Below are 25,311 nucleotides of genomic sequence, written 5' to 3'. Positions count from 1 at the left end.
GAAGTCCAAAAACATAATTCTTACAGCACCACTGCCTCTGTCCAAGTGGGAGAGGGATCGTGCAGCATGTAGATTATGGCATCCCCCGCTCCCACCTTCTGCTGGTATGCAAACTGCAGAGGGTTGAGGGCTGGCGGACCTGTGGCCTCAGGTGGTGAAGCAGCAGCCACTCCATGGTCTTCATCACATGTGACGTCAAAACAACAGGCCGGAAGTCATTCAGCTCACTAGGGCGTGATACCTTTGGGACTGTGGTGATACAAGATGTTTTCCAAAGCCTCGGGACTCTCCCCTGTTCCAGGCTCAGGTTGAAGATGCGCTGTAGAGGACTCCCCAGTTCCAACGCACAGGCCTTCAGCAGTCGTGGCGATACACCATCTGGACCCGCTGCTTTGCTGGCACGAAGTCTCCTCAGCTCTCTGCTCACCTGTGCTGCTGTAATTGTGGGTGGGGATGTCTCACCTATGCTGGTATCAGCAGAAGGATGGTTGGAGGATGCAGTACTCGAGGTGAGAGTGGGTTAGGTGGTCAAACCTATTAAAGAAGTTGTTCATTTGGTTTGCTCTCTCCACGTCTCTCTCGATGGTGGCACCCCACTTCAAGCTGCAGCCAGTGATGATCTTCATCCCAACCCATACTTCCTTCATGCTGTTATTCTGCAACTTCTGCTCCAGCTTTCTCCTGTACTGCTCTTTCGCCCTGAGCTGGACTCGAGTTCCTTCTGCACGCTTAGCTCATGCTGATCACCGTCTTTAAAAGCCCTTTTCTTCTGGTTCAAAAGGCCTTTGATGTCACTTGTAATCCATGGCTTGTTGTTAGCATAGCAGCGTACTGTTCTTACTGGAACTACAATGTCCATACAGAAGTTGATGTAATCAGTTGTGCAGTCAACAGCCTCTTCAATGTTCTCACTATGTGACCCCAGCAGTATATCCCAGTCTGTAGTTCCAAAGCAGTCTCTCAGAGCCTGCTGTGCCACAGGGGACCACTTCCTAAATGATCGTGTGATTGTAGGTAGTGCCTTCACTCTTGGTTTGTAGTGAGACTGAAGCAGAACCAGGTCATGATCTGCTTTCCCAAGCGCAGGCAGCGGGGTGGCGCTGTATGCGTCTTTTAATGTTTGCATACAGTAGGTCAATAGTCCTATTTCCCCGGGTGTTACACTCCACATACTGGAAGAAGGCAGGTAACAAGTACAAGTATTGTGACCAGTAGGGGGCACTGCTGCCTCCCAAACCTCATACACCACCAGACAAACACAAGTCCCAGGTTCAAATAAGCAATTTATTAACTTTAAAACCTTCACAATGGCTCTCAATACACACAATACCAATATAATATCTCTCTTTTCTTTCCTCTCCTCTCCTCTAATCCACACCACCGAGCAAGCAATTTTTTGCACTTAACAGACGTAAGCGCTGTGCACCTATCCAACATTATAGTCTTTTTTTCCCCCATAGATGGTAGGACATTTTGTTATGGCTAGTTAAAAACAAGTTGTACATGGTGGAACCACACACATTAGTTCTGTAAATGTCATGAGAAATATTTAGGACTACAGTAGGTCTATGTGTTTCAAAGTCTGGAGCCTCTTTTTATAGTCAATTTTTATTCTTCTTCTATACTTTTCTTTTGAACCTGCCTGGTAAGTTTTATAAACTGTCAAGCTAATAGTTTACCATTGTGTGTATACTAATTTTTGCTTTATCTTTATATTGTGAACCTTGATATTAAAACTGTCTCTGTTGTAAATCACTATATCTTAATTTAGTATCATTTTTGCCCCCAAAGAAAAGATCTCTTCGTAACACATTTACCTTTCTCTACATGTAATATAATTTGGACTGAGTCTGTATATACACTATAAACTTAGACCTACTTATTCTTTTTGAAATGTACATAAACTTATTTTTTTTTATAATGGATGTTTTCAGTTATTTTTTCCTTAAAATCAACATTAGTAATTATCTCCTGTGTAAAACTGTTTTGATTTCATAACATAACCATTTAATCTAATTCAGGCTCACAAAGGGCCAGTGCTTATCTCCAAACAAATGGTGTAGAACAAAGTTGGCATTACCCATTCTGCTAGGTTTTAGAAAATTAGAACATTAGAACACTCTGGATGTGAACAGGCCATTCGGCCCAACAAAGCTCGCCAGTCCTATCCACTTATTTCTTCCAAAAAAACATCAAGTCGAGTTTTGAAAGTCCCTAAAGTCTTATTGTCTACCACACTACTTGGTAGCTTATTCCAAGTGCCTATCATTCTTTGTGTAAAGAAAAACTTTCTAATGTTTGTGCGAAATTTACTCTTAACAAGTTTCCAACTGTGTTCCCGTTTTCTTGATGAACTCATTTTAAAATAATTCTCGATCCACTGTGCTAATCCCCTTCATAATTTTAAACACTTAAATCATATCACCTCTTAATTTTCTTTTGCTTAAACTGAAACGGCTCAGCTCTTTTAATCTTTCTTCATAATTCATCCCCATAAGCCCTGGAATCAGCCTAGTCGCTCTTCTCTGCACCTTTTCTAGCGCTGCTACAGTATATCCTTTTTGTAGCTTTTAGACCAAAACTGCACACAGTACTCCAGATGAGGCCTCACCAGTACATTATGAAGGTTAAGCATAACCTCCTTGGACTTGTACTCCACACACCGTGCTATATAGCCCAACATTCCGTTAGCCTTCTTAATGGCTTCTGAACATTATCAGGAAGTCACTAGCTAAGAGTCCACTATGACTCCTAAATCCTCCTCATATGGTGTACTCTCGATTTTCTGACCGCCCATTGTGTATTCAAACCTAACATTTTTACTTCCTATGTGTAATACTTTACATATACTGACATTAAATTTGATCTGCCACAAATCTACCCAGGCCCGTATACTATCCAAGGCCTTCTGTAATGATACTGTATAATGGATTCCACATTATCTGCTAATCCACCTATCTTGGTATCATCTGCAAACTTAACCAGCTTGTTATTTATATTCCTATCTAAATCGTTTTTATATATATATATATATATATATATTTATATATACAGTATTAAAAATAGCAGCAGCCCTAGCACTGACCCCTATAGAACACCACTCTTAACATCAGCCAATTCTGAAGAGGTTCCTTGCACCATCACCCTCTGCTTTCTGTGTCTGAGCCAATTCTGCATCCATCCAAAAACATCACCCTGAACTCCCACTTCTTTTTAATTTGATGCCCAACCTCTCATGTGGCACCTTATCAAATGCTTTCTGAAAGTCAAGATAAATAATATGAAATGCTCAACTTTGATCCCTTTTTTGCCTCCTAATAGAATTCCAGCATGTTAGTAAAACACGACCTCCCTCTTCTGAACCCATGCTGAGTGTTCAGAATAACTCCTGTCCTTGCCATGTGTTGCTCAATCTTATTCTTAATAATTCCTTCCATTAATTTTCCTGTGATGCATGTTAAGCTTACTGGCCTATAGTTGCTTGGATCTGCCCTGTCACCCTTTTTACTGTACGGTATATAATTAGATGATATTTGCTATTTTCCAGTCCTTCGGAAATCTCTCCAGTACGCAGTGACTTCCTAAATATATGTGTCAAGGGTTTATATATGTACTCACTAGCCTCCTTAAGTACTTGAGGATAAATATTATCTGGTCCTGGTGATTTGTTTGATTTCAGCTTATTTAATCTGAGCAGCACTTCTCCGTCTACAATTTCCAAATCCCTCAGTACCTCCTTAGTAGTCACTTTTACCTCTGGGAGGTTATCCACTTGCTCACTTGTAATCACCTCAGAAAAATGTAAGTTTAGGGCATCCGCTATTTCATTGTCTATCTTTTAATTCCCCTTTACTATTTCTGATGCACTTGACCTCCTCCTTGACTGTTCTTTTACTACTAAAATACTGAAAGAATCTCTTCTTTTGCCTTATCCGCTTTAATAAAACCCCTGTTTGCGTCCAGGTGTCCGTGTGTGTGTGTGTGTGTGTCTTCTGGTTAAGTGCGCATGCGCCGTGCCACGCTGCACGTTCAGTCTCTTCTGGTGCATTGCCTGTGCAGAGAGAGACAGACAGACAGAGGTGCGTTCGTGCGAGAGACAGACACACACGAGATAGTGGCACCAGACAGACAGACACAGGTGCACGCGAGACACACACAGGCGCGCCAGATAGACAGACAGACAGACAGACAGACACACACACACACAGGCGTGCCAGACAGACAGACAGACATACACACACACACAAGCGCGCGCCAGACAGACACACACACACACACACGGGCGCGTGCGAGACAGACACACACACACGACAGACAGACAGGCAGGCACACACAGGCGAAAGAGACACACAGACACGTGCTTAAGAGAGAGAGAGAGAGAGAGAGAGACACACACACAGGCCGAGAGAGAGAGAGACACACACACAGGTGCGCGCGTGCATTGTTGTGATGTTACTTTTCTTGGTTGTTTATTAAGTCTTAAGGCTATAGCACAAACTCTTGCAGTGTTAGTTTTCTCTGTTGTTCAAGGTTTTCTTAGTGTTATTTAGTGTTTTTACATTTAGTTTACTATTACACTGTGCATTCAATGGTATAATTAACTATATTTGTGCTTAAAAACTTAAAAAAAATATATATATTTACATACAGTTCATACAGTCTGGAACGGATTAATTGTATTTACATACAATCCTATGGGGGGAAATTACTTCGGTTCACGACCAAATCGGTTTACGACCAGAGTTTTGGAACGAATTATGGTCGTGAACTGATGTTCCACTGTATTACTGTCAGACAAAATTACAGGCATTTTACGGAAATACAAACCAGTAATACTGAGAGAGAAAATTAAAGGCACACAATACAGTGACGCACATTACAGCCACATACAAGGTCCCTTGCCATTTAATATAGACTGTTTCTACTAATGTTTATGTACTACTGTTCTAGCGCCCGTTATTGTAATGGGCTTAATGTCTAGTCTGCTATATTCCTCTCCAGCTGTCTTTTAGCCTTCCTGATATCCTTCTTAATGTTTGCCCTCATGTTGTCATACGCTCTACGATTCACTTTGCTGTCATTAGTGTTATATGCCTTATAAAGCAGTTTTTTTCCCTTGCAACTTCTTTTTTTTTTTAAATCTTTATTAATCCACTTTGGAGTTTTTTTAAATTTCCTAATAATTCCAAATTTAGGTATGTATCTGTCCTGCATTACATGTAAAACATTTTTAAACCTGTTCCACTGCTCCTCAACTGTCTCCTCACTTAAAAGCTTATCCCAGTGTATCCTACTTAGACATTGTCACATCTGGTCAAAATTAGCCTTACCAAAGTTCAACTTAACAATTTTAGTTTTTGCATCTGCACTCTTACAAAATACTGAGAATTGTAGTATATTATGGTCAGTTGACCCTAGTGGTTCAATCACCTCTACACCCTCAATTTTATTTTGATTATTACAAAATACTAAATCCAGACAGGCTTTTCCCTGTGTTGGTTCTTTAACATGCTTTGTTAAAGAACAGTTACTGATCACTTTTAAAAACACCTACTCTTGTGCTGCTCCATCTGCAAGGTTATCCCAGTTAATATTTGGATAATTAAAGTCCCTCATGACTATAATATCTCCTTTAGTGGCACACCAGCCCTGTTAAGACAGCAGACATCAAGTTTTGGAAACTCCCAGTTGCATTTCAAACCAAGTGTCTGAACACCACAGGCAAAGGATCATGCAGCAAAGAGAAACAGTGTGCTCCAATAGAAGATGAATCCTCCAGTTGAACACAAAGCAACAACATCACACATCTTCTTTAAATAATTGTTATACCAAGATAATTTAGAACTCTGAACAGCAAGTAAACAGCCAGCCTTTCTATGTTAATATGTTTCTGTCTGCATCCCGTCTTATATGCCAACATACAGTATATGTGCTGTTAGCATATTTCTGTAATCCTTTTGTTTATCAAGAAATTTTATTATTCCTTTTCTTGAAATGAGAGTGCTTCGGTCACCTTGATACAAGTCCAAAGACTGGAGATTCCCTCCTACAACAGAGAAAGGAAAGAGTAGGAGCCTTGCCAAATTATTTGATTCATTTTACTGGCACTGCCAAAGGCAAAACTGATAATTAACCAAGTTAAAATTCAATTTTTACATGTATTGGTGTCCCTCTGGATGGGCAAAATAAATCACACAAGGCACCCGTTCATTGCAGAACCCACACAAACACTCAAAGTCACATCAGGCCAATTTGGAAGTGCCAGTTTCCTTTAACCATCAGGTGTTTGGAGATGTGAAGGCAAAACGCCATGCAGACACAGCATTAGCATGCAAACTTTAAACAGTGCAGTACTTGAGACTGAGATGCTGGATCTGCCAGGTGGCAGTACTACCTACTGCTTCACCAAATTTCCCAAACAAGAGAAACCAATGAAAATCCAAGTAGAAACAAGGAGTACATGCATACTCCACATGGACAGTGATTGGATGTGCGATTTGTATACAGGATGGTGGAATTATGAGGCAATTCCACTAATCATTGTTTCAGTATGCCACCCCATAATATTTTTCTTTTTCATAATTTTTTAGTACAATATATACGCATATTATTAGTTTCATTCTTATATTACTCGTTGTTTCAAGGAGTCTTTTAGGAGTCATCAAGGAGTTTTTATGCTCATTTATTTTCATTATATAAAGCTGTCTTGTTATAATATAATCTTAGCATTTAGAGTTTGAAATGTTAATATGCCTTTTGTCTTTTCTAGAGCTATAAAGATTCCAGTCATGTTCAAAAACCGTTTTACTCAACATCTACTAATGAGGCATATGGCCTCAGGAATTGTTGACTCCTTTTATTTATTCTAAAGAAACAAAATGTCTTTTTCTTGTAATGAATGCATTTGAATAAATATGTAGTTTTCCTTTTTTTGTCCATATAATATAATATGCAGTTTGTTTTTTATTAATCTTGATCATGGTCTACTAACTCTTGATCCCACTGTAGACATACACCAAGATGTTTCTTTTAAGCTTTCTTAATAATACACATCACCAAAACATTCTGATTGTTTACTGTGTAAGCAAATTCCAATTATCTATTACTATCAATCTTAGATAGGCTCATGAGGGTTCCAATAGATAAAGTCACGGGGAACAGACCACTATAGATTTTGGCTGGTAGCGCGTAAGTTGCGAGTCTTCACCCTACCTTTAGTTAGGGATCCTTGCTTCTGTAAAGGGGGTTTGTATACACCACACCAATATTTTGTTTAACCTGATTTATTGCTTCTGTTGGTATCCCTCCCACTGTGTGTATAATAAGCTCATGGAATTACATGGTCACATCTGGCTCCGATTTCTGCCATGTATACAATATATTACAATATGTTTATGGAGGGAAGCACTAACACAGTGATTAGATAAAATGTCAGTTTTTCACCATAACAAGAAAGCAATTAGAAAAGCATAAGGTACAGGTCAAAATAAGTGAGGTTTGTGTTGTGCAGTTCTGGCTATAATAATGCCTGGCTGTGTTCATTATGCCTTTAACTGGGTTGATTTAACTAAGGAACAATTACTTTTTCACAAACATTATTGTCAGTTGACAATGGATAGTCATGTCCATTCATGACATCAATGGTGTTGGTATAAAAAAATATTTTTGGTTCACTAATGTGCCATTTATATGGTTGAAGGCCAAAAACCTTCATTGACAAAAATATACAATAATAGAGGAAGTCAGGAAGGGAGACAATATTTTTAAAGCAGTGTATGTGAATACAGTACTGTATACAGTTAATGCACAATATCTGTGATATGTATGAAGTATATCCTGTATATACAGTATGTGTGGGTGTACTGTTTTTGCTTTGTCATTCTGGTATAGTGTTGCTTGATGTGGGGGAAAAATAATTTAGATGATTTTTAACACAAGGCAGCAACACAGCAAAATTAAAAAACAATATGTATATGTAGTGTGCATGTACAGTATATAATATATACAATGACATGATGGAAATCATGGGCCAAGTAACTATGTAGCCAGGACATTTTTTTCATGTCTGTGTGGATTAATATGGTTGTACTCTGGTCTTTCTAATGCATTCTAAAAATGTGTATTTTTAGGCAATTGACAGTAAGCAGGCATTGCAGTGCAGTGGAGCCTAACTCGGGGTTGGTTGGCTCCTGCCTTACAGATTTTGCAGCAGGGTTTGAAACCATTTTCTCATGATCCTGAAGTCAATACATGGGTTGATTAATGGATGGATGGGTAAATAGCTTACACATAAAAATGCATATATGTGCTTACTTATTTCTAGAGAAATGCAGATTAGCAATTCTAAACTAGCCCCATATGAGTGTGAGCATTGATGAACTGCCACCCTATCCAGGGTGGTTTCCTGCATTGTGACATATGCTGCCAAGGCCAGCTCCAGGTTACTGCAAAGCTCCAAGGAAGGAGCTATTGATGGATAAATATTAGGAGGCAACGCCATCATACTTTGCATTTGACAATTCTTTCATTACTCTGCCCAACCAGAGATATCTGAAGGGCACTATATAATGTACAATTGTTTTGAATTTAAGACTGCTCGTTGTTCCATCTCATGAGCGTACTCGGGCTGAAGTAATACTACTCTCGTGGTGCTTTGACGGCCGGTCACGTGATAAAATCGGCACGATAGATTTAAAAAAAAGTCCAGTAGGTATATGCTTGTACGCATATAAAATTAACTATACCATAATTGTTTTTAAAAAGGGCAAAGTATTTAACGAAAAAACAAACACTTCCATGGCTAGAATACTTAATCGATACAAATTACTTCTTAAATTATGACTTTAGTGTGTCACAATATAATGAAGTGCTATATTTTCTATTTGTTCCTTTATTTCTTCGTGTTGTCTTACCATAATGTTATCAACGTTGAGCAAAGTGAGAAGTTAATGTTGCGTAGTCTTCCTCGAGTGTCGTGTTAGAAGTTACTTTCACCCTTTAAAACGTTTTTGTGGCTTCCTTTTTTTAATTTGCCTGAATCGCCCAAGCTTGATTGCGTGCCCACACCCCTCCCCGTCCTCTCTCCTTTCTGCCGTCTGCTGACCGAGGGGGCGTGGCGCTCTGTCACGTGACTCTCCGTGCTAAACAGTTTCTGCCGAGTAGCGCCATGTTAGTAAAGCGCCGAGAGCAAACGCTGGACCTGTACAGGTAATGGGATGTGTTCACAGCTTTTTGCAAAAAGCAAATGTTTAGTTTCATTTAGTCCAGACTGTTTCGGTTTACAGTCAGGCAGGAGTGTATCTGCGCCTCTTTCAAGTCTGGCTGCCTTTCTTCGCCGCGTCAGGTGGTTTCTGTTCTATGAGATGGTAGCTTTGCTGTGGTTTGATGTCATCATTTTTGTTACAGTATTTTATTGAGGAAGCGTACAGACGACAAAGCAGTGAAGCAAAGTTCTTCACGCAGCCTGCTAAAGATTAGGTCGTTTCTTTACAAGGAATTCCTTATGCTGTCATGACGCAGTCAGCTGGCTGGTGATTTTTTTTTTCTTGTTTGTAAGCTGTAGCCACTACATCATATAGTCGAAACTGCAGTTAACTTTGCAGTCGTAGCTGTTCGTGATTTCCCAGCGCCACTCGTGTGTTCATTGCTGTCGGTAATGACTGACCAGTGAGCACCGAGGCGCTGACATCTGAGGTCAGGCGGTCAGCTGACATTTGTTTTCTGCTGTTATTTCTTAATTTGCTTGATGCTTTGAAGCAGGACGCCGTGAAGCCTTAAGCAGCTAACTTTAGCCTCGTTTAATCAGCTACTGTTCGTCACCCATTTAACATCGTCACTAACAACTGGGCTTCTCCTTCGTGTGTTGGTTTGCTGAAGCTACTTGGTGCTGTATTAACCGTCTGTGATACTCCGCCGGGCTTGGAACTGCCGAATTGGTGACATCATAAAACCAGGTTAGGTTTTTTTTTTATTTCTTAATCGTATTATGAGAATGTTTGTTTATAATCCATCAGTCTCTTAACAAGGTAAGCAAAATAGTATTAAACGTATTATAAAAAGTGTTGCTTAACATTACAGCTGCCACCAAATTGTTCCACTGGAAACTGAAAGTCTTGTGACTTTCCAAGGTTGCTTGTTTCCTGTCCTCTATTTTAGTTCTTCAACATTAAGATACATGAATATCCTGGTATGCTGGCAACCCTCGGGAGTCATTTGAGTGTGACAGTGATTGTGTGTGTGTGTATTTCTAAATGATGTTTAGTCGAAACATTTGCAATATCCTTACTTTTATATATGCAATGATGCAAAACTTTAATTATAATAAAAAGATAAAAAGGAAGAGATTATCTGAGTCTGACTCGATGGCCTGAAAAATGTTAGGTTTTTGTGTGTAAATCTTTAAGCAGTATTAGATAAGAACACTGTGTACTGAAATAGAATACTGTCTAAAAGATTTGTTGTGATGGAGGTCACTGCTAAGGTGCCAGAGGGAGTAAAATCTAGGTTTTCAGATTTTGAGTCCATCAACACACCATTCTGAATTTATTCTCAGATACCAGATCAAGACTGATTTAAAAGGGTTTTCCTGAATTGCCAATGGCTGGTTGTGTGCTTAACTCAATCACAATAGTCACGTTATTGTGTAAAATTTGCATTATAGTTCATTTAATTTTACAACATATGTGTATATAATTGTGCCCCAAAGTGTCTGATTTCAGCCAATGATAAATAAAAAGTAGTCAACCTTCATGATAGTGTGACTTTCAGAAGCAGTGTGCATAATTGGCCAGTTGAGGAAGTGCTTTTGCCAACGCTTGGGACATCCATTTGGTAATAAGTTAGATTTAAAAGGGAGTCTAGTGAACAAGGTTTTTAGGGCAGGAGGGATAGACTGAAAGTTTAAAAATTAATGGGTGGGAAAGATGGAAGCTACTGTTACAGATGAACCAGAGTGGAGGCAGTTTTTGATATCTACGCTGAAAGAGGGTCAGCGTGGTCCATGGTGATAGTTTTAGAGCTTTTTCCCATGGACCCAACAGCAAAGAAGTCCATTTAGGGACTTGGACGTCTAAAAGCAGTCGTGATTGTTATAAATAAATGTTCAAGTAATGCATAACAGACAGCTAGAAATGTCTGAGCTTTTAAAATGTCACTTTGCACAAATATAGTGTCTGTCACTGTGTGGACTATAATTTTAGAAGCACTGGCTGTAGACTGTCTAGATACAGTTGGCTGGTCAATACTTTGTCAACAGTCATAGAGGATAGATAACTCCGAACAAAGTACAGGGTTGATAAAACCTACTCAAACATATCAAGGCTGCCATATGACAGTGGAGATCTCCAACCTGAGACTGATTTGACCTTGTTGCCCAAGTGTAGGGACTAGGTTCCATGAAATCTGCTTTGAGAAAGTATTTATTTAATGGCAGGTTTAGAGATGCTGGTTTACTAGTTGATGGTCAAAGTAAATCTTAAATGTGGTTTTAATGGCCTCAATTTGCTAGACCAATATGGATTTTAGAGTTTGGGGGGTTGAAAGAGCTGCCACAGGATGTGAGAAGAAGAGCACTTGGTAGTTTTACTATGTTGAAATATTGGGAAAGCCATCCAGCCTGCTGGATGCGAACATTAGCCTCTGAAAGTGGTTTCCAGTGGAGCAGTAGAACTTCCCATTTTTTTAACCTTGTCTTCTCCCTTTATTCATTTCCCAATAAGTTGTCCTTTTACAACTACAATGTGCCAGAACAAGGTCTGTATGCCTTGATATGGCTTCTACAAGTTCCTAAAACCCTATTGAAGTGACAAGACACCAAGTCTTTTCAGTGACAATGTTGCAAAAACCATTGTTTGCTTTAATTATAATTATCAGGTTGTTCTTCATTTACTTAAGTGTTTCCTGTGGGGAACAGAAACATTCTGAAAACGACAAATCTGTGTAGGGAAAACAGAGCAAGATCAATAAAAATAAATATGCATTTATAGCAAGAGTATATATAAATTGGCATGTATAAAGGCTCATTTAGTATTCCTAGATTATATAAATTTTGTACCTATTTATCATTATATTTTTATGAAGGACTAATGATTTTTTTTTTACTTTTTAGTTTTGAGTTTTTTGGTAATTAATTTTTACATTCTGTGTAAGTTTGCATGTGATACAGGTGAAACGGAAGTGGAAGAACAAATTGTGTATTTTTTTAGTGTTATGTGGCAAAAATGCAATTATTATTATTTTAATATAATACTGTATTTTATTTGCAGTATGTGTTTTAAAGCCCAATTTATATTGAGTTTCCACTTTACTCCATCTCTGTTTTTGTTTTTATTTTTTAAATAGTTTTAGCAAGTAGAATTTAGAAAACTGTTAGCATCCAGATGTAAAAGGTCATAGAGACCTATCCACATAGACTCAAGGCTGTAATTGCTGCCAAACATGCCTCTGTTAAATACTGACTTGAAGAGGTTGAATATTTGGGCAATTGATTATTAATTGGTCAATTGGTGCTTAATGATTGTAATAAATTTAGTTGAATGTTTAAAGAGTTGTCTATGTTGACATTTAAGATTTGTTTCCTGTTGTTCGATGTGAACAAAGCCTAATTAATTCAATTTTGATTCAGTGTTTTTTTTTTAGGGGGATAATACTTTTTTTAGTCCCTGTGTATGTTGGTGTCTTACTACAGATCAGACAGATAATTTCATAATGGCCTGTGGGTAAGCTGTGTTTCAGTTTTCTGGTAAATGATTGTAAGCTGTGAAGTTGTTTGTTGGGGGGGTGGCGTGGGTGTAATTATTATTTTGTTGTTGCTGGGCTTTACAGGATTGGAGAAAATTAAATTCATGCAGGGCTTTGAGTGCCGTCCCAGAGATGAAGCAAGTCAGTTTGCTCTCCACTGTGCATCTGTAAATGTTAGTGAGGTTCTGGGGAAATCCACTAAAAGTGAAAGTGCTGTTGAGCCTTTTTAACAAAATACACAGTGAAATCGGACCCTGGAAAAAAAATAATTTGGAGTGATGTGCATTTGCTTTAGCAGTTTTATTTTTAACCCAGACTTCTTTCTGACCTCATTAAGAGCTGCCAGTATGTAGATTTCTTAGACCTGATATGTGTGTTTTTGTTCTTTTGTTTTAATATTTAAAGTCTTTTATTCATTGTTGCTTTGTCTTAAAGGCGTGGAAGATCAGAAAGTGGGCAATAAATGTGAGATTTTCCTGGCACAATGCAGTTATGTAGGTTCTGATGAAAATGTGGGGAAAAACTTTACAAAAATAGTATTAGGGTTTTAAAGTACATCTACTTTTTATAGCAATAAATGAACTACACAACTGTCTTTTTGAACTAAGATCCTGGATGGCTAATAATTTTCTTGATCTGAATCAAAATAAAACAGAGGTGCTTATAGTGGGTCCATCAGCTAAAGCCCAAATTGGTCTTGGACTTCTCGGCTCTTTCTCTGTCCTTTGCAAACCTCAAGTCCGCAATCTTGGTGTTATCTTTGACAGTAACCTCTCTTTTGAGAAACGGATTAATTCTGTAGTCAAGAGTTGCTTTTTCCAGCTTTGTCTATTAGGCAAGATCAAGCCTTTTTTATCTTGTAGGGATTTTGAGGAAGCCACTCATGCTTTTATCTTTTCTCGCATTGATTACTGCAACTCACTGTATTCTGGGATTAGCAAATCCGTGATACGCAGGTTACAGTTGGTCCAGGATGCTGCTGTTTGCTTTCTGGCTGGGGCAAGACCAAGTATGACTCTGTTTCTCCAATATTAGCTTCTTTACAAACTGCCTGTCAGTTTTCAAATTGATTTTAAATTCTTGTTGCTAGTTTTTAAATCTTTACATGGGATTGCTCCTGCCTATTTATCCGAATTGTGTGCTTTACACCAGCCATCTAGAGTGCTTAGATCTTCTGGTCAGTTGTCTCTTGTTGTCCCTCGTACCAAGTGTAAAACTAAGGGGGACAGACGGGGCTTTTGTAGCTGCTGCTCCTCACCTGTAGAACTCTTTACCTCATTACCTAAAGGAGTCGTCTACAATTGAACTGTTCAGAACGAGATTAAAGACTCATTTCTATTCACTTGCATTCTGTGACCTTCAGTAATACTGATGGTTTCCTCATTGTGATTATGTAACATTACCTCTGTTTATTATTTATTTTATTTATGTTCATTTATTTTATTTCTTTTATGTTAATTGTATGTTTTTTATTCTATTATGGTAAAACACTTTGGTCATAGCATTCCTATGTTGTTTTAAATGTGCCATATAAATAAATTGACATTACTGTATATAATTATACATTTTCTAACCCACTTATCCAGATGCACATGGAGCTAGAGCCTGTCCTGGCAACCATTTATATTTTTCAGTTTATGTATTTGAAAGAGTACTTGCATAAAGTACATTCCAGTTTTTGTAACTGATAAATTGCATTATGATGAACTAGTCTGTTATCTAGCACTTGTTGTATCTTTGTGCTAAATACTGATGGGATAGGCAGTATTACATCAATAGCCTAAAGTGTGATATTTATTTTCAATAAATGAACAAATGAATGGAGGCTGAATTAAAATCTGTGTAAGCTATAAGTAAAACTAAACTTATTTTTTCTTTCTGTGCGTAGTATTAGTAATTACCAGAAATAATACCATGCAAAAGCTCATTGTATTCAGGGTACTTTCAGGGCTTGAATTTCAAAATGGAATTGTGAGAAAAGCACAGTCTATTTCAAAATCCTTTATAGTTTAACGGACAGAAGTGGGGAAAGTCGTTCTATAATTTCAAGACAGAAAAAAGTTGTAAAGCTTTTTTTATTGACAGTATTGGCCCATTGTAGTGCAAGTTTTCAGAAAAATCAATATAAATGATTTTGTGCATGCTCTGAGAGCAAGATGATCTAACCATTTATAACTGACTGAACACTCCAGAGGCTTTTTTTTTTCTTCCAAGGATTATACTAGGTTTACTTCTTGTTTTCCTCTACTCTGTTGTTATCTGACCACTATTCAATGATAATATTAATGAACACTAGGGTTTTCACGTCCTGCTCTCTTCGCTCACCAAGCCCCCCATCCTGCGCTATGTGCCAGCCACTTAGCCTCTCTGCCACTCGTGTAAATGGATTTCGCTTTCACCAAACCACAAATCTTTTAATTTTACGCCTCTTCATTGGGAAGAAACACTACTTTTCCATGATGGCAACATGAATTAGACAATCTTTAAGTCTCTGACTTAAAGTTTAAATCTGACTAATATATATTCAATTTCTTTTTGCTGTTCTGTTATTTCACCGAGTAATAATTTCTGTTTTTTTGCGCTAATGCTATCTTTACTATCATTTTTTGAGACTTTCAAATTTTAGTAGTTTATCTCTAACCTTCTGTGCATGTGTATCATGGCAACGTTTTTGAACTCTTTACGACATTCTACTTTGTCATCTACTCTTTGTCTTTTATTTCTGGCCCCAGGTGTGGTTAAGTCTCTTGGCACAGTCTCATCTCGCAGGATGTGAAAGTATCTCTCTGAAAAAGTCATGTCGCGTCCCAGGATTTTTTTTATTTTAATAGAGAGATATATTGTTAGGATCCTTTTATATTAGTCATCTGCTTTGTTTTACAGTGAGTTTGACCTAATCTGTTTAAGTGTGTGTTATGTAATTTGTAAAATGTGTAATTTTTAATCCATAGACTTGTTGCAGTGCTTCGAAACTGCTCTTGGTGAAGAGGGCTATAAAAAAACAACATGAATTTAATCGAAATTAATAGATCACTAATTAAACCCAATATTCCACATAGCCCTGATTTTAAAAAAGAAAAAAAAAGTTCACTGCATTCATTCTCAGAATGTAGTGGATGTACAGTAGCCAAAGTTGTCTTTCTGTTTGTCTGTCCATCCATCAGTCGGCCCATTTTCAGTCCCACAAATCCAGTTCAGGATCATGCCTAATGCCTATCTTGACAGGGATGGACAGAACCATGGATGGAATGCCACATCATTGCAGATCACAATTAATCGCCTAGAGGACAGTGTAGAGTTGCCTGTTACCCAAATCTATGTGGCTTACAGATATAGGAGGGAAAGAGAGTACCACTCAAACATTCTAAACTTGCAACACCAACTGCAGTTGTAGTAGGTAAATGTTATGACAAGTTCCAAGCCAAATGGCACTCATGTGGCTTGTCAATAATAGTAACTAAAGGAACTTCTTTCAAAAATTAACCTTGAGTCTGTGTTTCAGTCTTCCATGCTGCACTATTTTTGAGTCAGTGTTTGAAATCTTCCACGTTGGAATAGCAGATATTCATGTGACACTCATTATCCTGCTTTAAAAGCAAAAGGCAGATCACCCTCAAGATATGATTTCTAATGCGTTAATAGTGGTTCAGAATCGTAGAGATGAGCAGTTGTGTAGCCTCCAAAGCAAGTTGCTTCATTCCTACAAACAACACCAGTCATTATATATTCTGCTTTCATTTGGATTTTGAGGTCAATCGAGTGTCCATCTCTACAACTAAAATGCAATGAATGCAGTGAACAAGCATATTGAGAATAATGCCCTACCCATATGATTTATTTGTAGACTGATAATGATATTGATATGGTCAGCAAAGATTACAGATTACCAAAGCATATAGTACCATTATTGTTTAAGTGTTAGTTTTTCCTTGAAAAACTATGAATGAAAACAATTACGAGTGTGATGTTCGCACATGAACATGTTTTACTTTTAACATTTAATCGTGTTAAATGATGTGCTTTTAAAATTTATTGTAAATGAACCCAAACACAGATGTCTGAGTGATGTTTGTCATTCTCTGAAATGTACATTGCAGGTATCAAGGGCACAAGTGTCTTGATTGTTAAATTGATGTTTATAAAGGTAATAATGAATCCCATGTTGACTTGAATAAAGTTCATTGACAACAAATTGATGCAAGAATTTTTGTGATCTTTTTTAATGTACTATTGTAACATCTTACATATTGTTAGATACCGGGTGTGGGCAGTTTTTATTAGTTTTGAGTTCAGGTATATTAATATGCTGTTCAAGGTTAAGAAAATGCTTAAACCAAAAGAAATGTTTCTGCATGTTTGAAATTTCAGTGCTAGTTTGTGGGCTTGTATTTTGCTGACTGAAGGTGAAACTTTCCAGCTGCACACTGCATTAGACTGATATTTATCTCTCACCAAGCTACCCCTGCAAAGATTATTTTACACAAGAACCTGTGCAGCACACATGACGAGATTATGTGCTGTTGGCACAGCTCAGAATGGGTTAGGAATTCTTCTCATTCAGCAAGCCTATAGAACTGAGAGACAAGAACACATCTCGCATGACTGAGTACTTGATTGTTTTTTAGCTGGCAAAAGTAATTATGGTAGAAAAGTTACAATTTTTGTGGAGCTGTGCCCCCACTGGTGCTGTTTACAGTGACCTCCTACATGCAGCACCATAAAGTGGGTCTGCTTATTGTAACATTTTTGTTTGCAGGTTCTGAATTATACAAAAAGACTGATGTTTAAGGTTTTTTGTTGAGTTTTTAATGACCTTATTTTTTACAGGAAGTTTCTCGTGTAACACCACAAATAATAAAAATAAACATTTATGCAAAATAAAAATGCATTTTTAGTAATGACTTTCCAGCATGAACTCCCAACTTTCACATTGCTTCTGCTATGTATGCTACAGACACAGAATTACAGCTTATTTGAAAGACCTAGTTAACTTATCATGGGACTCTACCAGATGATGTAAAAATCTGATGTTGTTTAGGGTATAGTATAGAGTACCTGTCAAGACACCGTATGATTAAGCTTCTTTATTGGTAATATTTCATCAGGAATAGTCTCTGTATTTCAAGGCTTAAATAGAGCAAGGAATGTTAAAATTGAATCTCTCTCGCTGATCAAAACAAACAAAAAAATCATAAGGGCAAAATTTTTTTTTGATATATATGAAAAATAGTTTGTTTTCCTTTGTAGTAATATGAATGTTTCTGTGTGTTTATTTGCCCATTAAAAAAAAAAATCTGCATCACTTTGCAGCAGTGTATGATTTTTTTTTTTTAAGGTCACTATTTCTAGTGCCGGCTTGTTCATCTTCTTAGCTGAGTTTCTTGTATTCTTCTTAAGGAAACTGACAGCTTGTTGTATATTGAGAAAGAGCAGCCTTTTTCTTTTCACATTCAAGTATCTTTGTGTGGAGTTTGTTTCAACTGCAGGAGACTGAAAATGCATGCATGTCTAATCTCTAAAATCTCTAAGACTGTGCTTGAAGGTTGATTTATACTTGGTACAAAAAAAATCTGATTCTGTTTGTGCATAGATCTTGGGCTGTTGAGTTACACAAAGGTGGTGAAGTGAAAAACTCTGTCAAAGTGACTTTTGTGGATCAGAGTCATTGCGTAAAGTTGCTTTTCAGTGTGCTTCTAGATTTTTGAAAATTTTGTTACTAGGTATGCATCAAATACCATTTTTGTCAGACTAAATAAAAACTACCGATACTTGCTTTTTTTTTTTAGTATTCGTTGACCCCGATATCATTATAGTGAGACTGAAAGCTGGAAGATGACATTTGATGGACATTGTAACAAATGCTAACTTTACTGGAATTTGGAATAAAATAATTCAGAACTGAACGAATAACTCAAAGTAGAGTACATTGCATAGAACCGATTAGAAACACCATTTTTAAAATGGCTCAGATTTCACAGGAAAAAAATCAAAAATCGCATACAATTAATGTATGTAAATCAAACCAGTAAACCAAACCAACATTGTTTCAAGTCTTTCAGCATAGGATGTAATAGTACAACACAGTGTTGACAGAAATTTGGCTAAACATAACAAAGAACATTTATTTTATTCTACAGTACTGTACTTTTATTCCATTTTTTGAAGATAGCTAATTTGGTAGCATAAAAGTATACAGGTCAAAAGTAATTTGAGAACACCTGTCACTGGAAAGGTCCAAGACTGTTTTGGGAGGGAAAGTGGCAGATTCCTTTTGATAAACAAAAGTATCTCTGCCTATTCAGCTGTAAGCTTGTTTCTGGTTTCAGTAATAATATGTGACAGTATTCTAAATAATCTGCTGCTCTCAACACTACTGCATGAGGAGAAAAGATTTTTTCTTGACATCTGAGGCAAAGTGTGAAACCACACTTTAAGTGACCAGTACTTAAGTTGTGTATCAAAGTGAGGAAGTGTCTCTCCCAGGCATGTTTCCCGCTGTATGGCAGCAACTACTAGTGATTGATGCTGCTACATTTGCATCTGCAATCTATTTAACATATCCTCCAAAACTATTAGTCGATCAGTCCTTCAAGGGACTTCTGGCAGGCAGTGTCGCATAATCCTGTCTAGCTGCCTGTAGGCCACATAATTCCTGCAGCTCCAGCAGCACCAACTCTTTGGCCTCCTTGGCTATATTGATGATTGTAAAGAAATAAACTTTATATCTGCAAGCAGAAAAAGTAGTTTTCTAATAGTACATGACAGTTTTACGAGCAATCAAAAGACAATTTTTGATAGACATTTTTAGTAAGCAATTGAAAAGATTTTTCCAGAATGCTACATACTTATTTTAAGAAATTTTGGCAATTAAGGATTTTTAAAAAATTTGCCACCCTACAGAAGTAATTCATAATAAATTCTCAACTTTATTTACCCTTGGTCATAGTAAAGAGTTGGGACACATTTGTGAAATTCTACTGCTAATACATGCAAGTTGAAAAGAACGTCTGTCTATCTGGCTCTCTATAGATGAGAATGAGATGTATTACATTGATCTAGTTTCTAATAGTGAGTATATGGAAAATTAAAATAATTGGACTAAAATATGTGATCTTCCTTAGACAAGAGCAAAAATAGTATTGCTCCAGTAAAATAAACAACTTGTGTGTAATGTTACAGTAAATAGCAAAACTCTACACCAGTAATGCTTCACATTATGAAGCAATGATAAAGCACAGCACAGATTGTGCTTCATCATGTTCTGTCGGAAAACAGATGCATCAGATACTGTGTTTTTCAAAGAGAAATACTTTTAATGTCTATAAAAAATACTTTTACTTGTAATGTGACAAGGCAAAATTGGTATATATCAGGCCTGGGAAAGTTAATATTTGCGTTTTAATGTGGTCAGTTTAATGTTGTAAAGAAAGTTGTTGTATCTAGGGTCCGCAAGAAAGCAAAAGTAAAGGTGTAGGTAGAGCTGTGTTTTCCAGCCATTTTATTGTGGTGGTACACTTTTTGTAACCCAGAAAATCCCAAGGCTCATCACGATTCTACCTACCACAAAAACATTAAATCTATACGTGTGCTAAACTGTCCAAGGGGCCGGGACAATTAAATCAGTCTTCAGCAGTGCAAAAGTCAATAGTCATTTTGATTGTTGAATTTTTACTTTGATACATCTTTTGTCCCGTATGCTGTGCCAATTTGATAAATAATGCATTGGCTTTATTTTCTTATTGCTATCTTTTCAACTTCAAATTCAGGTTGTACTTGCTCAAGTATTCTTTTGTTGAAAGTTCAGGTTTAAGGTCATTGTTTAAGTTTAACCCTTTCGGCCCTGACATGCTATTACTAGTACATATGTATGCAGCTGTTTTTGTAAAGCACAAGTATGTTTGTAGCCGTTGGAACAGGGCGTGCTACAGTTGGCGCAGACTGGAGAGACTGACATACTGTATAGTTCGTGAAACACGGAAGTGAAACAAGTAATATTGAAGTATTTGGCAGCTATTGTATAATAATAGTGATACCTTTTTTTCATTTTTGAGGTTCCTAGACACCCCAAAGGTAGAATATCTCACAAAATAATTTTTCCCATAAAAACAGAAAATCCAGGGCCAAAAGGGTTAAACTATGCCATTTTTTAAAAAAATTCCTTCATTCCTTCAAAATGTCTTCATTCTGCACTAAATTTATGAATCAGTGTATATTTACTTCATGATTTATGTATTCATTTTATAATTGTGTTTTAATGTTGATGCAATTAATCACTATTAATTTCATACATTTATGTGATTGATTAGTTTATATATATATATATATATATATATATATATATATATATATATATATATATATATATATATATATATATACTCTTTTAACTACAAAAAGCTTAGAAGGTAACAAAACAATTCCAAATGAATGACATAGTGAAACTTATGCAGTGTAGTTTGGTTTGTTTCTCCATTAAAAATAGAACATGTGATCCAGAAAAAGAAAACCGTGTCATGTCCATGCGTGCTGCATTTAACTGAAATGTATTTCACATTGCCTATTAAGTGGGAATACCTTGGATAGAGCAAGTGACAATGTTGATTGTCCTCTAAGTAGGAATATGCTAGGGTGTAAAGCTTAAAATTACCAACTATTTTACAGCCAACTGTCACAGCATCAGCAACACTTCACTGTACAAAAATGCCCTCTGCGTCTGCCAGCCGGAGTGTATGAGCAACACAGAAAAGCTTGGAGTTTAGTGTCCTCAATGCATTTTAACAAATTTTTGCCATTGTCTCAGACCACAATGTGTACATAAATTTTCTGAATGGCCTAAATGCCAGTCATTTCTTGAAATGCATCTGCTATTGCCTGGCCTGTAAGGGAGAGGGATATTCCAATCTGTCCATTGTGCAGTTAAGCTAATGATAGACACTGGACAAATGTTGCTCCTTCAAATGTCAGTGGTGAAGCTGAAAGTCGTTGTGTAGTGCAATAATCTGCTGACAATGCTGTAATTCATGTTGTACTTGACGCGCCAAAGTCCGACGTTAACAACCGACGGTGGTCTGTTATGAAGAATAATATGCTGGGCAAGAGCTTCTATTATTTTCGCAGCCTGGGGTTTATTGTTCAACATTTTTCTCTCTTTGCTAGAGTCTGCTGCAATGTTGGTTGATGCTATACACTGCCAGTTGCATTTTTGCCGTGGTCATGCTTCTATTTAGTTTTGAGTTACTTAATTAGGTTGCGTGTGCATGTTATTAGTATCATTATCTGTGAATTTTTATGAGTGAGTACAAATACATGAGCACTGTATTGTACAAAAAGTTAGTATACCAGTGTTGGTATTGTTGCATCTCAATTAGTCAGTCATACTTGCATATACTATAGATTGACAAATGGAACAGCAGGACGTTTTTAAGGAATGATTCTTAGTTATTACTAGCAGAATACCTGCGCTTCGCAGTGGAGAAGTAGTGTGTTAAAGAAGGTACGAAAAAGAAAAGGAAAAATTTTAAAAATAACGTAACATGGTTGTTAATGTAATTGTTTTGTCATTGATATGAGTGTTGTTCTCATATCTATCTATATATATATATATATATATATATATATATATATATATATATATATATACCCGCGCTTGGCAGCGGAGAAGTAGTGTGTTAAAGAAGGAAAGAGAAAGAAAAGGAAACATTTTAAAAATAATGTAACATGATTGTCAAAGTAATTGTTTTGTGTATTTGGCGGCAGCGTCACAAAGTTGTTTTCGGTAGCTGCATCAGAAAATGTACCACGACGTCTGACACGCCTCCTTTTTACTGTTTTCTCACAGCTTGGATTGCTGCTGTCATATATATACACACACACACACACACACACACACACACATACCTATCTACATATATATATATATATATATATATATACATATATACATATATACATACCTATCTACATCATATATATAAACACACACACATACATACATACACACACACAAATTATATATGTGTGTGTGTGTGTGTATAGGTTTGGTCACTGAGTGCAAGGGAAAAATAATACATTATAGTCTATAAGTTATTAAACAGTAAAACATTAACGTTTTAAGAAGTACAGGTACATTGAAATTACATTTTCTATGTGAACGTTCAAATTTGTGCCTCTGGTAATGTGCCTTACCGGCATTTAAAGAAAATTAGTTTTGTGTCCTCTGCAGTGTTAAGAGAGAAAGGCTTTGGTTTGGGATAAAAGGAAAAAAGGTGTAAAGAAAGGAAAGTTGCCTTTTCTTTTATATAGTATAGAGAGATGTGTTCGCTGGCGTTATGATCGCCTTTTGGGGACAGTCGCGTGGGTCTTGTGTAGACTGGTGAGAAGTCTGCGCCATTAATCGGCTGTGATGGCACTGTCAGTCCTCCACTCCTGTGCGTGTCTTCATAATCCGAGCTGAGCACCTCATAATCGTATACGTGCAAAAGAAAGTGTGAATCGCCTTAATATTATTTTGCCGTGGTATAGAAAAGGGGTCCCGTGTTTGCACTTGTCTGGGCTATAGCACAGGGGAGGATGAAAAATGAAAAGTGCTCACTTTGACTTAAGGCAGAAGCGCAGTCAGCGTCTCAAAGGCCGGCACAGCTATGCACGCGCGCTTGCTGCTCGACTTTTGTTAGGCAGGAGACCCCAGTTTTTGCAGACACGTTCATATCATCAAAAGTCTCAGTGCTCTTTGGAGGTCATTCATATATATATATATATATATATATATATATATATATATATATATATATATATATATATATATATATATATATATATATATATATATATATATATATATATATATATACAGTGGTGTGAAAAACTATTTGCCCCTTCCTGATTTCTTATTCTTTTGCATGTTTGTCACACAAAATGTTTCTGATCATCAAACACATTTAACCATTAGTCAAATATAACACAAGTAAACACAAAATGCAGTTTTTAAATGATGGTTTTTATTATTTAGGGAGAAAAAAAATCCAAACCTACATGGCCCTGTGTGAAAAGTAATTGCCCCTTGTTCAAAAATAACCTAACTGTGGTGTATCACACCTGAGTTCAATTTCCGTAGCCACCCCCAGGCCTGATTACTGCCACACCTGCCTGTTTCAGTCAAGAAATCACTTCAATAGGAGCTGCCTGACACAGAGAAGTCGACCAAAAGCACCTCAAAAGCTAGACATCATGCCAAGAGCCAAAGAAATTCAGGAACAAATGAGAACAGAAGTAATTGAGATCTATCAGTCTGGTAAAGGTTATAAAGCCATTTCTGAAGCTTTGGGACTCCAGCGAACCACAGTGAGAGCCATTATCCACAAATGGCAAAAACATGGAACAGTGGTGAACCTTCCCAGGAGTGGCCGGCCGACCAAAATTACCCCAAGAGCGCAGAGACGACTCATCCGAGAGGTCACAAAGACCCCAGGACAACGTCTAAAGAACTGCAGGCCTCACTTGCCTCAATTAAGGTCAGTGTTCACGGCTCCACCATAAGAAAGAGACCGGGCAAAAACGGCCTGCATGGCAGATTTCCAAGACGCAAATCACTGTTAAGCAAAAAGAACATTAGGGCTCGTCTCAGTTTTGCTAAGAAACATCTCAATGATTGCCAAGACTTTTGGGAAAATACCTTGTGGACTGATGAGACAAAAGTTGAACTTTTTGGAAGGCAAATGTCCCGTTACATCTGGCGTAAAAGGAACACTGCATTTCAGAAAAAGAACATCATACCAACAGTAAAATATGGTGGTGGTAGTGTGATGGTCTGGGGTTGTTTTGCTGCTTCAGGACCTGGAAGGCTTGCTGTGATAGATGGAACCATGAATTCTACTGTCTACCAAAAAATCCTGAAGGAGAATGTCCGGCCATCTGTTCGTCAACTCAAGCTGAAACGATCTTGGGTGCTGCAACAGGACAATGACCCAAAACACACCAGCAAATCCACCTCTGAATGGCTGAAGAAAAAAAAAATGAAGACTTTGGAGTGGCCTAGTCAAAGTCCTGACCTGAATCCAATTGAGATGCACCTTAAAAAGGCGGTTCATGCTAGAAAACCCTCAAATAAAGCTGAATTACAACAATTCTGCAAAGATGAGTAGGCCAAAATTCCTCCAGAGCGCTGTAAAAGACTCATTGCAAGTTATCGCAAACGCTTGATTGCAGTTATTGCTGCTAAGGGAGGCCCAACTAGTTATTAGGTTCAGGGGGCAATTACTTTTTCACACAGGGCCATGTAGGTTTGGATTTTTTATCTCCCTAAATCATAAACACCATCATTTAAAAACTGCATTTTGTGTTTACTTGTGTTATATTTGACTAATGGTTAAATGTGTTTGATGATCAGAAACATTTTGTGTGACAAACATGCAAAAGAATAAGAAATCAGGAAGGGGGCAAATAGTTTTTCACACCACTGTATATAGATATAGATATAGATATAGATATATATAGATATAGATATAGATATATATAGATATAGATATAGATATAGAGATATATATAGATATAGATATAGATATATAGATATCTATA

General features: G+C 37.2%; 1 protein-coding gene across 7 annotated transcripts in view; it reads left to right on the top strand.

Moving 5' to 3' along the window:
* Positions 1 to 25,311, top strand: part of rab9a (RAB9A, member RAS oncogene family) — a 92,326-nt gene that overhangs the window by 47,865 nt on the left and 19,150 nt on the right. The window contains exons 1-2 of one of the 7 annotated variants that reach the window (XM_039743615.1): positions 9,129 to 9,207; positions 12,637 to 12,716. The exons of 4 other annotated variants lie outside the window; for them this stretch is intronic. The gene's annotated coding sequence lies outside the window, so the exon portion shown is untranslated. Of the gene's footprint in view, positions 1 to 9,110; positions 9,208 to 9,259; positions 9,954 to 12,636; positions 12,717 to 25,311 lie in introns of those variants that run through there. 2 more of the 7 variants (XM_039743613.1, XM_039743614.1) reach the window with 2 other exon arrangements.

Source organism: Polypterus senegalus, chromosome 2 (assembly GCF_016835505.1).
Source record: "Polypterus senegalus isolate Bchr_013 chromosome 2, ASM1683550v1, whole genome shotgun sequence".
In the NCBI taxonomy this organism is placed as follows: Eukaryota; Metazoa; Chordata; class Cladistia; order Polypteriformes; family Polypteridae; genus Polypterus; species Polypterus senegalus.
The sequence above is the reverse complement of the archived record's forward strand: the minus strand, read 5'-3'. Positions and strand labels throughout refer to the sequence as shown.